This window comes from Bombina bombina, chromosome 2 (genome assembly GCF_027579735.1).
Source record: "Bombina bombina isolate aBomBom1 chromosome 2, aBomBom1.pri, whole genome shotgun sequence".
Lineage (NCBI taxonomy): Eukaryota > Metazoa > Chordata > Amphibia > Anura > Bombinatoridae > Bombina > Bombina bombina.
This window is the reverse complement of record NC_069500.1, coordinates 742,148,350-742,164,108: the sequence shown is the minus strand read 5'-3', so window position 1 is coordinate 742,164,108 and position 15,759 is coordinate 742,148,350. Positions and strand designations below refer to the sequence as shown.

At 40.4% G+C, this 15,759-nt stretch overlaps 1 protein-coding gene across 4 annotated transcripts in view; it reads left to right on the top strand.

The window, feature by feature from the left end:
* Nucleotides 1–15,759, top strand: part of ARID3A (AT-rich interaction domain 3A) — a 261,218-nt gene that overhangs the window by 91,308 nt on the left and 154,151 nt on the right. The window lies entirely within an intron of this gene.

The window sequence follows — 15,759 nt, the reverse complement described above, 5'->3', positions numbered from 1 at the left end:
CCCACAAGTAAGGATGACGCCGTGGACCGGACACACCAATGTTGGAGAAAACAGAATTTATGCTTACCTGATAAATTACTTTCTCCAACGGTGTGTCCGGTCCACGGCCCGCCCTGGTTTTTTAATCAGGTCTGATGAATTATTTTCTCTAACTACAGTCACCACGGTATCATATGGTTTCTCCTATATATATTTCCTCCTGTCCGTCGGTCGAATGACTGGGGTGGGCGGAGCCTAGGAGGGATCATGTGACCAGCTTTGCTGGGACTCTTTGCCATTTCCTGTTGGGGAAGAGAATATCCCACAAGTAAGGATGACGCCGTGGACCGGACACACCGTTGGAGAAAGTAATTTATCAGGTAAGCATAAATTCTGTTTTTCGTCCCTTTCGTAGAAACGGACCAGCCCCAAGTGCTACGTCCTCTAAGCAAGAGGGTAATACTTCTCAAGCCAAGCCAGCCTGGAGACCAATGCAAGGCTGGAACAAGGGAAAGCAGGCCAAGAAACCTGCCACTGCTACCAAGACAGCATGAGATGTTGGCCCCCGATCCGGGACCGGATCTGGTGGGGGGCAGACTCTCTCTCTTCGCTCAGGCTTGGGCAAGAGATGTTCTGGATCCTTGGGCGCTAGAAATAGTCTCCCAAGGTTATCTTCTGGAATTCAAAGGGCTTCCCCCAAGGGGGAGGTTCCACAGGTCTCAATTGTCTTCAGACCACATAAAAAAACAGGCATTCTTACATTGTGTAGAAGACCTGTTAAAAATGGGAGTGATTCATCCTGTTCCATTAGGAGAACAAGGGATGGGGTTCTACTCCAATCTGTTCGTAGTTCCCAAAAAAGAGGGAACGTTCGGACCAATCTTAGATCTCAAGATCCTAAACAAGTTTCTCAAGGTTCCATCGTTCAAAATGGAAACCATTCGAACAATTCTTCCTTCCATCCAGGAAGGTCAATTCATGACCAAGGTGGATTTAAAGGATGCGTATCTACATATTCCTATCCACAAGGAACATCATCGGTTCCTAAGGTTCGCATTCCTGGACAAGCATTACCAGTTCGTGGCACTTCCGTTCGGATTAGCCACTGCTCCAAGGATTTTCACAAAGGTACTAGGGTCCCTTCTAGCGGTGCTAAGACCAAGGGGCATTGCAGTAGTACCTTACTTGGACGACATTCTGATTCAAGCGTCGTCCCTTCCTCTAGCAAAGGCTCACACGGACATTGTCCTGGCCTTTCTCAGATCTCACGGATGGAAAGTGAACGTAGAAAAGAGTTCTCTATCTCCGTCAACGAGGGTTCCCTTCTTGGGAACAATAATAGACTCCTTAGAAATGAGGATTTTTCTGACAGAGGCCAGAAAAACAAAACTTCTAAACTATTGTCAAATACTTCATTCCGTTCCTCTTCCTTCCATAGCGCAGTGCATGGAAGTAATAGGTTTGATGGTAGCGGCAATGGACATAGTTCCTTTTGCGCGCATTCATCTAAGACCATTACAACTGTGCATGCTCAGTCAGTGGAATGGGGACTATACAGACTTGTCTCCGACGATACAAGTAAATCAGAGGACCAGAGATTCACTCCGTTGGTGGCTGTCCCTGGACAACCTGTCACAGGGGATGAGCTTCCGCAGACCAGAGTGGGTCATTGTCACGACCGACGCCAGTCTGATGGGCTGGGGCGCGGTCTGGGGACTCCTGAAAGCTCAGGGTCTTTGGTCTCGGGAAGAATCTCTTCTACCGATAAATATTCTGGAACTGAGAGCGATACTCAATGCTCTCAAGGCTTGGCCTCAGCTAGCAAAGGCCAAGTTCATACGGTTTCAATCAGACAACATGACGACTGTTGCGTACATCAACCATCAGGGGGGAACAAGGAGTTCCCTGGCGATGGAAGAAGTGACCAAAATCATTCAATGGGCGGAGACTCACTCCTGCCACTTGTCTGCAATCCACATCCCAGGAGTGGAAAATTGGGAAGCGGATTTTCTGAGTCGTCAGACATTACATCCGGGGGAGTGGGAACTCCATCCGGAAATCTTTGCCCACATTACTCAACTGTGGGGCATTCCAGACATGGATCTGATGGCCTCTCGTCAGAACTTCAAGGTTCCTTGCTACGGGTCCAGATCCAGGGATCCCAAGGCGACTCTAGTAGATGCACTAGTAGCACCTTGGACCTTCAAACTAGCTTATGTATTCCCGCCGTTTCCTCTCATCCCCAGGCTGGTAGCCAGGATCAATCAGGAGAGGGCATCGGTGATCTTGATAGCTCCTGCGTGGCCACGCAGGACTTGGTATGCAGACCTGGTGAATATGTCATCGGCTCCACCATGGAAGCTACCTTTGAGACGAGACCTTCTTGTTCAAGGTCCGTTCGAACATCCGAATCTGGTCTCACTCCAACTGACTGCTTGGAGATTGAACGCTTGATCTTATCAAAGCGAGGGTTCTCAGATTCTGTTATTGATACTCTTGTTCAGGCCAGAAAGCCTGTAACTAGAAAAATTTACCACAAAATATGGAAAAAATATATCTGTTGGTGTGAATCTAAAGGATTCCCTTGGGACAAGGTAAAAATTCCTAAGATTCTATCCTTTCTTCAAGAAGGATTGGAGAAAGGATTATCTGCAAGTTCCTTGAAGGGACAGATTTCTGCCTTGTCTGTGTTACTTCACAAAAAGCTGGCAGCTGTGCCAGATGTTCAAGCCTTTGTTCAGGCTCTGGTTAGAATCAAGCCTGTTTACAAACCTTTGACTCCTCCCTGGAGTCTCAATTTAGTTCTTTCAGTTCTTCAGGGGGTTCCGTTTGAACCCTTACATTCCGTTGATATTAAGTTATTATCTTGGAAAGTTTTGTTTTTGGTTGCAATTTCTTCTGCTAGAAGAGTTTCAGAATTATCTGCTCTGCAGTGTTCTCCTCCTTATCTGGTGTTCCATGCAGATAAGGTGGTTTTACGTACTAAACCTGGTTTTCTTCCGAAAGTTGTTTCTAACAAAAACATTAACCAGGAGATAGTCGTGCCTTCTTTGTGTCCGAATCCAGTTTCAAAGAAGGAACGTTTGTTGCACAATTTGGATGTTGTTCGCGCTCTCAAATTCTATTTAGATGCTACAAAGGATTTTAGACAAACATCTTCCTTGTTTGTTGTTTATTCTGGTAAAAGGAGAGGTCAAAAAGCAACTTCTACCTCTCTCTCTTTTTGGATTAAAAGCATCATCAGATTGGCTTATGAGACTGCCGGACGGCAGCCTCCTGAAAGAATCACAGCTCATTCCACTAGGGCTGTGGCTTCCACATGGGCCTTCAAGAACGAGGCTTCTGTTGATCAGATATGTAAGGCAGCGACTTGGTCTTCACTGCACACTTTTACCAAATTTTACAAGTTTGATACTTTTGCTTCTTCTGAGGCTATTTTTGGGAGAAAGGTTTTGCAAGCCGTGGTGCCTTCCATTTAGGTGACCTGATTTGCTCCCTCCCTTCATCCGTGTCCTAAAGCTTTGGTATTGGTTCCCACAAGTAAGGATGACGCCGTGGACCGGACACACCTATGTTGGAGAAAACAGAATTTATGTTTACCTGATAAATTACTTTCTCCAACGGTGTGTCCGGTCCACGGCCCGCCCTGGTTTTTTAATCAGGTCTGATAATTTATTTTCTTTAACTACAGTCACCACGGTATCATATGATTTCTCCTATGCAAATATTCCTCCTTTACGTCGGTCGAATGACTGGGGAAGGCGGAGCCTAGGAGGGATCATGTGACCAGCTTTGCTGGGCTCTTTGCCATTTCCTGTTGGGGAAGAGAATATCCCACAAGTAAGGATGACGCCGTGGACCGGACACACCGTTGGAGAAAGTAATTTATCAGGTAAACATAAATTCTGTTTTTATGCAATAAAGATCATATTCTGTTTTTAAAAAAATTATCACCAGAGGAATCTGACGAGGGGAAAGTTATGCCGACTAACTCTCCCCACGTGTCAGACCCTTTGACTCCCGCCCAAGGGACTCCCGCTCAAATGGCGCCAAGTACATCTAGGGCGCCCATAGCATTTACTTTACAAGACATGGCGGCAGTCATGGCTAATACACTGTCAGCGGTATTAGCCAGACTACCTGAACTTAGAGGTTAGCGAGATAGCTCTGGGGTGAGACAAAATGCAGAGCATACTGACGCTTTAAAAAACCATGTCAGATACTGCCTCACAATATGCAGAAGCTGAGGAAGGAGAGCTTCAGTCAGTGGGTGATGTTAATGACTCAGGAAAGATATTTGATTCTAATATTTCTACATTTAAATTTAAGCTTGAACACCTCCGCGTGTTACTTAGGGAGGTTTTAGCTGCTCTGAATGACTGTGATACCATTGCAGTGCCAGAGAAATTTTGTAGACTGGATAAATGCTTTGCAGTGCCGGTGTGTACTGATGTTTTTCCAATACCTAAAAGGTTTACAGAAATTATTAATAAGGAATGGGATAGACCAGGTGTGCCGTTCTCTTCCCCTCCTATTTTTAGATAAATGTTTTCCAATATACACCACCACACGGGACTTATGGCAGACAGTCCCTAAGGTGGAGGGAGCAGTTTCTACTCTAGCAAAGCGTACTACTATCCCTGTCGAGGACAGTTGTGCTTTTTTTTAGAGCCAATGGATAAAAAATTAGAAGGTTACCTTAAGAAAATATTTATTCAACAAGGTTTTATCCTACAGCCCATTGCATGCATTGCCCCTGTCACTGCTGCTGCGGCGTACTGGTTTGAGTCTCTGGAAGAGGCTTTACAGGTAGAGACTCCATTGGATGACATACTTGGCAAACTTAGAGCACTTAAGCTAGCCAATTATTTTATTTCTGATGCCATTGTTCATTTAACTAAACTAACGGCTAAGAATTCTGGTTTTGCTATACAGGCGCGCAGAGCGCTATGGCTTAAATCATGGTCAGCTGACGTGACTTTAAAATCTAAGCTACTTAACATTCCCTTCAAGGGGCAGACCCTATTCGGGCCTGGTTTGAAGGAGATTATTGCTGATATCACGGGAGGAAAAGGTTGTGCCCTTCCTCAGGACAGGTCCAAATCTAGGGCCAAACAGTCAAATTTTCGTGCCTTTCGAAACTTCAAGGCAGGTGCGGCATCAATTCCTCTAATAATAAACAAGAGGGAACTTTTGCTCAATCCAAGACGGTCTGGAGACCAAACCAGACCTGGAAAAAAGGTAAGCAGGTCAAAAAGCCTGCTGCTGCCTCTAAGACAGCATGAAGGAACGACCCCCTATCCGGTAACGGATCTAGTAGGGGGCAGACTTTCACTCTTCGCCCAGGCGTGGGCAATAGATGTTCAGGATCCCTGGGCGTTGGAAATTATATCCCAGGGATATCTTCTGGACTTCAAAGCTTCCCCCCCAAAAGGGAGATTTCACCTTTCACAATTATCTGCAAACCAGATAAAGAGTGAGGCATTCTTACACTTTGTACGAGACCTCCTAGTAATGGGAGTGATCCATCCAGTTCCAAAGGAGGAACAGGAACAGGGTTTTTTACTCAAATCTGTTTGTGGTTCCCAAAAAAGAGGGAACCTTCAGACCGATTTTGGATTTAAAGATCTTAAACAAATTCCTCAAAGTTCTGTCGTTCAAGATGGAAACTATTTGTACCATCCTACCACTGATCCAGGAGGGTCAATATATGACTACAGTGGATCTAAAGGATGCTTATCTTCACTTTCCGATACACAAAGATCATCATCAGTTTCTCAGGTTTGCCTTTCAAGACAGGCATTACCAGTTGTAGCTCTTCCCTTTGGATTAGCTACAGCCCCAGGAATCTTTACAAAGGTTCTAGGGTCGCTTTTGGCGGTCCTAAGGCCGCGGGGCATAGCAGTAGCCCCTTATTTAGACGACATCCTGATACAGGCGTCAAACTTCCAAATTGCCAAGTCTCATACGGACGTAGTACTGGCATTTCTGAGGTCGCATGGGTGGAAAGTGAACGAGGAAAAGTGTTCTCTATCCCCACTCACAAGAGTTTCCTTTCTAGGGACTCTGATAGATTCTGTAGAAATTAAAATTTACCTTGACGGAGTCCAGGTTATCAAAGCTTCTAAATTCCTGTCTGGTTCTTCATTCCATTCCGCGCCCTTCGGTGGCTCAGTGTATGGAAGTAATCGGCTTAAAGGGACAGTCTACACCAGAATTTTAATTGTTTTAAAAGATAGATAATCCCTTTATTACCCATTTCCCAGTTTTGCATAACCAACACAGTTATAATAATATACTTTTAACCTCTGTGATTATCTTGTATCTAAGCCTCTGCAAACTGCCCCTTTTTTCAGTTCTTTTGACAGACTTGCAGTCTAGCCAATCAGTGCCTGCTCCCAGATTACTTCACGTGCACGAGCACAGTGTTATCTATATGAAATATGTGAACTAACACCCTCTAGTGGTGAAAAACTGTTAAAATGCAATCTGAAAGAGGTGGGCTTCAAGGTCTAAGAAATTAGCATATGAACCTCCTAGGTTAAGCTTTCAACTAAGAATACCAAGAGAACAAAGCAAAATTGGGGATAAAAGTAAATTGGAAAATTGTTTAAATTACATGCTCTATCTGAATCATGAAAGTTTATTTTGGCCTAGACTGTCCCTTTAATGGTAGCGGCAATGGACATAGTGCCGTTTGCACGCTTACATCTCAGACCGCTGCAACTATGCAGGCTCAGTCAGTGGAGCGGGGATTACACAGATTTGGCCCCTCAACTGAATCTGGACCAAGAGACCAGGGACCCTCTTCCCTGGTGGCTATCTCGGGTCCATCTGTCCAAAGGTATGACCTTCGCAGGCCAGATTGGACTATTGTAACAACAAATGCCAGCCTTCTAGGTTGGGGTGCAGTCTGGAACTCCCTGAAGGCTCAGGGATCGTGGACTCAGGAGGAGTCTATCCTTCCAATAAATATTCTGGAACTAAGAGCGATATTCAAGGCTCTTCAGGTTTGGCCTCAGTTAGCAACTCTGAGGTACATCAGATTTCAGTCGGTCAACATCACGATTGTAGATTACATCAACCATTGAGGGGGAACAAGAAGTTCCCTAGAGATGTTAGAAGTTTCAAAAATAATTCACTGGGCAGAGATTCACTCTTGCCACCTATCAGCTATCCATATCCCAGGTGTAGAGCACTGGGAGGCGGATTTTCTAAGTCGTCAGACTTTTCATCCGGGAGAGTGGGAACTCCATCCGGATGTATTTGCACAACTGATTCTCCGTTGGGGCAAACCAGAACTGGATCTCATGGCGTCTCGCCAGAACGCCAAGCTTCCATGTTATGGATTCAGGTCCAGTGATCCCAAGGCGACACTTATAGATACTCTAGCAGCGCCCTGGTCTTTCAACCTGGCTTATGTGTTTCCACCGTTTCCTCTGCTCCCTCGACTGATTGCCAAGATCAAGCAGGAGAGAGCATCGGTGATTCTGATAGCACCTGCGTGGCCACGCAGGACCTGGTATGCAGATCTAGTGGACATGTCATCCTTTCCACCATGGTCTCTGCCTCTGAGACAGGACCTTCTACTTCAGGGTCCTTTCAACCATCCAAATCTAATTTCTCTGAGGCTGACTGCCTGGAGATTGAATGCTTGATTTTATCAAAGCGTGGATTCTCTGAGTCAGTTATTGATACCTTAATACAGGCACGAAAGCCTGTCACCAGGAAAATTTACCATAATTTATGGCGTAGATATCTTTATTGGTGTGAATCCAAGGGTTACTCATGGAGTAAGGTCAGGATTCCTAGGATTTTATCTTTTCTCCAAGAAGGTTTGGAAAAAGGATTGTCAGCTAGTTTCTTAAAGGGACAGATTTTTGCTCTGTCTATTCTTTTGCACTAGCGTCTGGCAGATGTTACAGACGTTCAGGCATTTTGTCAGGCTTTAGTTTGAATCAAGCCTGTGTTTAAACCTGTTGCTCCACCATGGAGCTCAATCTTGGTTCTTAAGGTTCTTCAAGGAGTTCCGTTTGAACCTCTTCATTCCATAGATAAACTTTTATCTTGGAAAGTTTTTTTTTTTTTTTGGTAGCTATTTCCTCTGCTCGTAGAGTCTCTGAGCTATCTGCCTTACAATGTGATTCTCCTTATCTGATTTTTCATACGGATAAGGTAGTCCTGCGTACCAAACCTGGGTTCTTACCTAAGGTGGTATCTAACAAGAATATCAATCAAGAGATTGTGGTTCCATCCTTGTGTTACACAATCTGGACGTGGTCTGTGCTTTAAAGTTTTACTTTCAAGCTACTAAAGATTTTCGTCAAACATCTGCTTTGTTTGTTGTCTACTCTGGACAGAGGAGAGGTCAAAAGGCTTTGGCAACCTATTTTTCTTTTTGGCTAAGAAGCATAATCCGCTTAGCCTATGAGACTGCTGGACAGCAGCCTCCTGAAAGGATTACAGCTCATTCCACTAGAGCTGTGGCTTCCACTTGGGCCTTTAAAAATGAGGCTTCTGTTGAACAGATTTGCAAGGCGGCGACTTGGTCTTCGCTTCATACTTTTTTCAAAATTTTACAAATTTGATACTTTTGCTTCTTCGGAGGCTATATTTGGGAGAAAGGTTTTACAGGCAGTGGTTCCTGCCTTGTCCCTCCCTTCATCCGTGTACTTTAGCTTTGGTATTGGTATCCCACAAGTAATGGATGATCCGTGGACTGGATACACTTAACAAGAGAAAACATAATTTATGCTTACCTGATAAATTTATTTCTCTTGTAGTGTATCCAGTCCACGGCCCGCCCTGTCATTTTAAGGCAGGTAATTTTTAAATTTAAACTACAGTAACCACTACACCCTATGGTTCCTCCTTTCTCAGCTTGTTTTCGGTCGAGTGACTGGCTATGACAGTTAGGGGAGGAGCTATATTACAGCTCTGCTGTGGGTGTCCTCTTGCAACTTCCTGTTGGGAATGAGAATATCCCACAAGTAATGGATGATCCGTGGACTGGATACACTACAAGAGAAATAAATTTATCAGGTAAGCATAAATTATGTTTTTAAGTTCAGACTGCTATTGCATCGTCTTTTTATCATGCATTTGTTGATTATGCTAATCTACTGTATTTACTGGTCATTAAAGGATTTGAAGTAGGAGTTGCAGCAGTGCACAAGAGAGTATAAACATTTAAAGGGCATACTGAAGTACTTATATATTTATCTTTTATATGGGTACACCCACACATGAGAGGGTGGATTTTTTTTCTTCTAGAGTAAACACAATGCCAAAATAAAGAGTATTGCAGCAAGTAGTATCACTGCTTATTGCAATACTCTTTTTATTTAAAGGGACAGTCTACCATAGAATTTGTATTGTTTTAAAAGATAGATAATCCCTTTATTACCCATTCCCCCGTTTTGCATAACCAACACAGTTATATTAATATACTTTTTACCTCTGTGATTACCTTGTATCTAGGAACCTTCTTCCAGCCCCCTGATCACATGACTGACTTGTTATTATCTATTGTCTTAATTTTAGCATTGTATTGTGCTAGATCTTAAATTACTTTATTTGCCTGAACACAGTGTTATCTATATAGCCCACGTGTACTTTCTGTCTCTTTGTGTTGAAAAGAGATTTAAAAAGCATGTGATAAGAGGCAGCCCTCAAAGGCTTAGAAATTAGCATATGAGCCTACCTATGTTTAGTTTAAACTAAGAACACCAAGAGAAAAAAGCAAATTTGATGATAAAAGTAAATTGTAAAGTTGATTAAAGGCTAAAGGTGGAGTTAAGGTATAAAAAGAAACTAAGGTCAGATATATGAGATTGTAATAAATTGTACAACTTTTTTAAAAGTCCTAAAAACAATTATACAATAAATTAAATTAAAAACAATCGATTCATAACCGTAAAATTTTTATTATGATCTTTGTAGAAAAACTTGGGTATAAACTCATTGGTGATTGACAGTACAAATAGAAAATAATCTGAATGATAGTGCCAGAAGTAAAACACATTAGTCTTTCATTGCCCTATGTGGAACAAATAACGTGATAAAATATCTTTATAAAAAATGATTCAATATAGAAGATTATACAGTTATACAATGCCCTATATAGACACCTATACAAGGCATCCTCTATAAAACATCCTTAACTATGTGAGAGTCCCAAAGATTAAAATATATATATATGATCCAATTGTGGGCGTGAATGTCCAATAAAGTCCAATGCTGAATCCAGATATTATGGGAATAAATCCATGTGAAGTGGTGAAAAAATGTAGAAAAAAAATGAAAATAAATAAATATATATATATATATATATATATATATATATATATATATATATATATATATATATATAGTGGTATAAGACAAAAAATGCAAAATGTGAGATAAGAAAATATGTCCGTGAGCAAAAAAACAGGTGCACACCTAAAATTTGTGAAAAAATGTGGGATCCTTCTTAAAGGGACATAATACTCATATGCTAAATCACTTGAAACTGATGCAGTATAACTGTAAAAAGCTGACAGGAAAATATCACCTGAGCATCTCTAGGTATAAAAGGAAGATATTTTACCTCACAATCTCCTCAGCTCAGCAGAGTAAGTTCTGTGTAAAAAGTTATACTTCACCTGCTCCCAGCTGCAGGTAAAAATAAAAAAAAAATGAAGAAATGAACAGCAGCCAATCAGCATCAGCAGTGCTGAGGTCATGAACTCTTACTGTGATCTCATGAGATTTGACTTAACTCTCATGAGATTTCATAGTAAGCTTCCTTTACCTGATTGGTGAAATAATATGAGAGTTCACAAGGCTCATCCCCTAAGCTATCCTAGGACAGACACACTAAAATGCTGCTTAGAAATCCTTTACAATGGGAGGTGGCTACTGAGAAACTTTTGAGGTAAAATATCTTTCTATTTTACATAGAGATGTTCAGGAGATATTTTCTAGTCCGCTTTTTACAGCTATGCTGCATCACTTTGTTTAAACATTTGGGTATTATGGCCCTTTAAGTTGTATAAAAATCTTTGTGTGTTCCCAGAATGCATATATCCTAAAGTTTAAAAGTGCCTCAGAGATGTTTGTGTTCCCTAGAAATATTCCTCTTTGTAGTGAGGTTTTCAAAGTGAGGTTTTCAAAGTGTAGATTTATCGTCAATGCCCTATAAAAAAAAAGTCTTGAGAGAGGTCCTCTGGGTCCGAAACGTGTAGAATTCACTGGTATTACGGCTCAGGTTCTACTTATTGGTAAGTTTGTAATACCTATTCTGCTCAACTATAGTAGCAATATTTCACTATGTCTATTTATTTTTTATAGGGCATTGATGATAAATCTACACTTGGGAAAACCTCACTACAAAGAGGAATATTTCTAGGGAATACAAACATCTCTGAGGCACTTTTAAACTTTAGGATATATCCATTCTGGGAACACACAAAGATTTTTATACAACTTAAGAAGGATCCCACATTTTTTCACACATTTTAGGTGTGCACCTGTTTTTTTTGCTCACAGACATATTTTGTTATCTCACATTTTGCATTTTTATTCTTATACCACTATATATATAGGAAGGGACGTTGTTGGTCCCGAAACGTCACAATAAATTCTGTTTGATTTACATTGCTGTCTACAGTCCAGTGAGTGCTTTCTATTTTTCGTTTTCTCTCTCTCTCTCTCTCTCTCTCTCTCTCTCTCTCTCTCTCTCTCTCTCTCTCTATCTATATCTATATCTATATTCATTTTTTTTCTACATTTTTTCACCACTTCACATGGATTTATTCCCATAATATCTGGATTCAGCATTGGACTTTATTGGACATTCACGCCCACAATTGGATTTTATATATATATATATATATATATATTATTATTTTTTTTTTTTAATCTTTGGGACTCTCACATAGTTAAGGATGTTTTATGGATGTTTTATAGAGGCTGCCTTGTATAGGTGTCTATATAGGGCATTGTATAACTGTATAATCTTCTACATTGAATCATTTTTGATAAAGTTATTTTATCACGTTATTTGTTCCACATAGGGCAATGAAAGACTAATGTGTTTTACTTCTGGCACTATCATTCAGATTATTTCCTAGTTGTACTGTCAATCACCAATGAGTTTATACCCAAGTTTTTCTAGATAGATCATAAGAGAAATGTTATGGTTATGAATCGATTGTTTTTAATTTATTGTATAATTTTTTTTAGTACTTTGTAATAAATTGTACAACTTTTTTAAATCTCATATATCTGATCTTAGTTTCTTTTTATACACAAATTTAATATACATTTTAACTCCACCTTTAGCCAATAATCCACTCTGGGGATTTTTGACGCTCCTTCATAGCACACTTTAACCACTTATTCTGAGATCTGGTTGAGAGATCTTGCACATTGGGGAGGATCCTGTGTGGTAGCATTTTTGGCGCTGGTGATATCGCTCTCTTTTTCCTTGGAAAGTTGATTAAAATCACAAGTCCTTTCTGAATAAGGAAAGTTTAATTTATACTAGACTGTCCCTTTAAAGGGATATTCTATGGATGTAATTTGATAGAGCATGTATTATTTCCATTATTGAGACACCAACACTTTGTTAACCCATGAAAACAGCATAAAAGTGCTGCTTTGAGCCGCAATAGCTCCAGCTACTGAGCTGAACACAGCCAATGATTAGTGGGGTTGTGTGACAGCTGTCGCTGACTGGCTTGGCAGCTGTTTCCTGCTCTGGGCCAGAACTTCTCTGTGAGTGTGGCTTTAACCCACACAAAGGCTTAATCATATAGTTAAAGGGTCATTAAAGGGCCAACATAGTCAAAAATGTACATGCTCTAATTCGTTAGAGCATGTCATTTTAAGACTAGCAGCCCTGCACTGATACAAGCAGCATTGCTAGTTACACAGCTGAGTCAGGACTAGCGTTGCTGATTGGATCAGCAGCAGTTTCTGCTTGGGACCTGCAATGCTCTGCGGGCCCGAGTGTTACTTCTACCCTTTGCAATGGTTCAAGGGACAGTTTACTCAAAATTTTTCTCCCCTTTAAGTTGTTCCCAATGATCCACTTTACCTGCTGGAGTGTATTAAATTGTTTACAAGTAGCTCCTTTACCCTTATATTGGCATTTGAAATAGTTGATTTAGCCTGTGGTATCCCCACCTATCCTGAAAGTTTGTGGCCACAGGTCCAAGCTATAGATAAGCTTTGTAAACACAGCCAGCAGAAGAAATTACACTCCCAGTAGGATATAGCAGAGATAAGGTAATAAATGTTGATTTTCCATTGTTCTCTCCAAGCACTGGTGATTGGTTTATGGACAGATATAAGATAAAGAAGCAGGTATATGTACACAATGCGATACAGTAATGAGATCTGATTATACCTACAAGCTCAACCCATTGTATTAGGTTGTGGCTTCAAAACACAAAATCAGAGCTTTTAATATACACAAATAACCCTTAAAAGGCTCATTTTCATACATTTTTTACTCTGTAGTTGGTAAAAAAAGCAATTGTAAACACATTAAGGGAAAAACTATTTTACAGTATAAACACAGAGTAGTGCAGGGTTGCTAGTCTTTAAATTACATGTTCTAACAAATTAAAACATGTAATTGTTCAACTATTATAGTCCTTTAAATACAGTAGAATTGCATAATCAACAAATGCTTAATAAAAAGACAATGCAATATCACTTTCACATTTATCAGAAAAAAACCATCTACTACTGGTTTTAAAAATCAGTTACTTCCATTTTCCCTGCCCTCTATCATTTGACAGCCACAAGCCAGTGACAAAATACGTATCCGTATATACTGTGAACTCTTGCACATGCCTAATTAAGTGTGCATATAATTTAAATTGCATGCTCTGAATCATAAAAATCTAATTTTGACTTTAGTGTCCCTTTAGAGTTGGAGCTTTGATAGTGCAAAAATTGCCTGCTATTAAAGGGACAGTCTATCCGAAAATGTTTGTTTCAAAAATATAGATAATACCTTTATTACCTATTTCGCAGTTTTTCATAACTAACTATTATATTAAAGGAATATGACACCCACATTTTTTTTCTTTCATGATTCAGATAGAGCATGCAATTTTTTTTCTAAATTAAGCCACCAATCAGCAAGCGATACCCAGAGTGCTGAACTAAAAATAGGCTGGATCCCAAGCTTACAGTCCTGCTTTTTCAAATAAAGATACCAAGAAAACTAAACCATTTTTATTAATAGGAGAAAATTTGCTTAAAATTGCATGCTCTATCTGAATCATTAAAGAAAAAAAATGTGGGTTTCATATCCCTTTAATATACTTTTTACCTCTGTGATAACCTTGTATCTAAGCCTCTGCAGACTGCTCCCTTATCTCAGTGCTATTTACAAACTTGCATTTTAGCCAATGAGGGCTGCTTCATAAATAACTCCACGGGATTGGGCACAATGTTATCTATATGGCACACATGAACTGGCTGTGCCTGTGAAAAGCAGATAAAATGCACTGAGATAAGTGGCAGCTTGCAGAGGCTTGGAAACAGTCAGAAATTTAGAGGTTTAAAGGTTATAAAGTATATTAATATAACAATGTTGGTTGTGCAAAGCTGAGGAATGGCTAGTAAAGGTATTTATCTTTTTGAAAGAATAAAAAAAAAATCATGTTTACTGTCCCTTTAAATATATGATGAATCCCTCTGCAAGGATTGAACACATTTAAAGTCTTGCTTGCATGCTACAGGAAACAGCAGGTGAGCCAATAGGCAGCTATAGTTGCACAATCCCACTAATTACCATCTGTGTTGAGCTTGGAAGCTGTCTAGCTGTGGTTAAACAGTGTTAGACTAGGGTTGCCACCTCAGCCGTGTTTTCCTGGACACTTATGAGTTATACATGCTGCAGGGTGTGCAGAGAAGAATATAAACAGTGATGTTCAGTGTCACTATTTGTGTGCTGTCCAGGGATGAAATTCATGTTCCTGCCTGCACACCCTGCAGCATGTGTAACTCATAAGTGTCCAGAAAAACATGGCTGAGGTGGCAACCCTTGTTAGAACATGCAATTTGTGCACTATAATGGCCCTTTTAAGGGGATGTTAAACAGTCTGCTCCATTGTTGTAATAAAAAACACTAAGCAGTGGGTTATACTTAATAGAAATCATTGCAATATGTATTATTCATAGTTTTTAAATTACCTTTTTTCCTTTTATTACACTACACTACATTTGTGCAGTGCCGGTTGCTTTCTGTCACTGCCTTACAAGGCATAAAACTTCTAGAGTAACATGAGCTGGCTTACTATAAAGGAATGGCTCAACTTGGCTCCCCAGATATTTTGAAGCTACTTTCCCATTATTATTAGGAACCCTCCAGTCTATTTGAGCATCATGAGAACTATCAGGGTACTGGCTACTACAGGATAGCTTCTAGCTTTCCCTTTTAGAGGATTACTACTTGCTGACATATGCAGGGTCTGTTGCAGTTCTGTTTTCCTCTTATTTTCATTTTTCTTTTTCTTCAGTTTTACACTTTCATTTCCTCTTTTTAGTAGCAACAGATGTCCGTTCAAGCAAGCGTCCGGATACACAGTGCAAATTTGGGCTATATTTCTTGGTCTTTTGTAACATGTTGCATTTTGCAGCATTATCTGATTTATTTATTTTTTGTTATGAAGAATAAAAAAAAAATCTATAACTTATGTCCTAATTTGTTGCTTGTTACCCTGCTGAACCCTTTTTCCCCCCAGCTATGCCTATCTGTACCCTGTCAATCTCTGA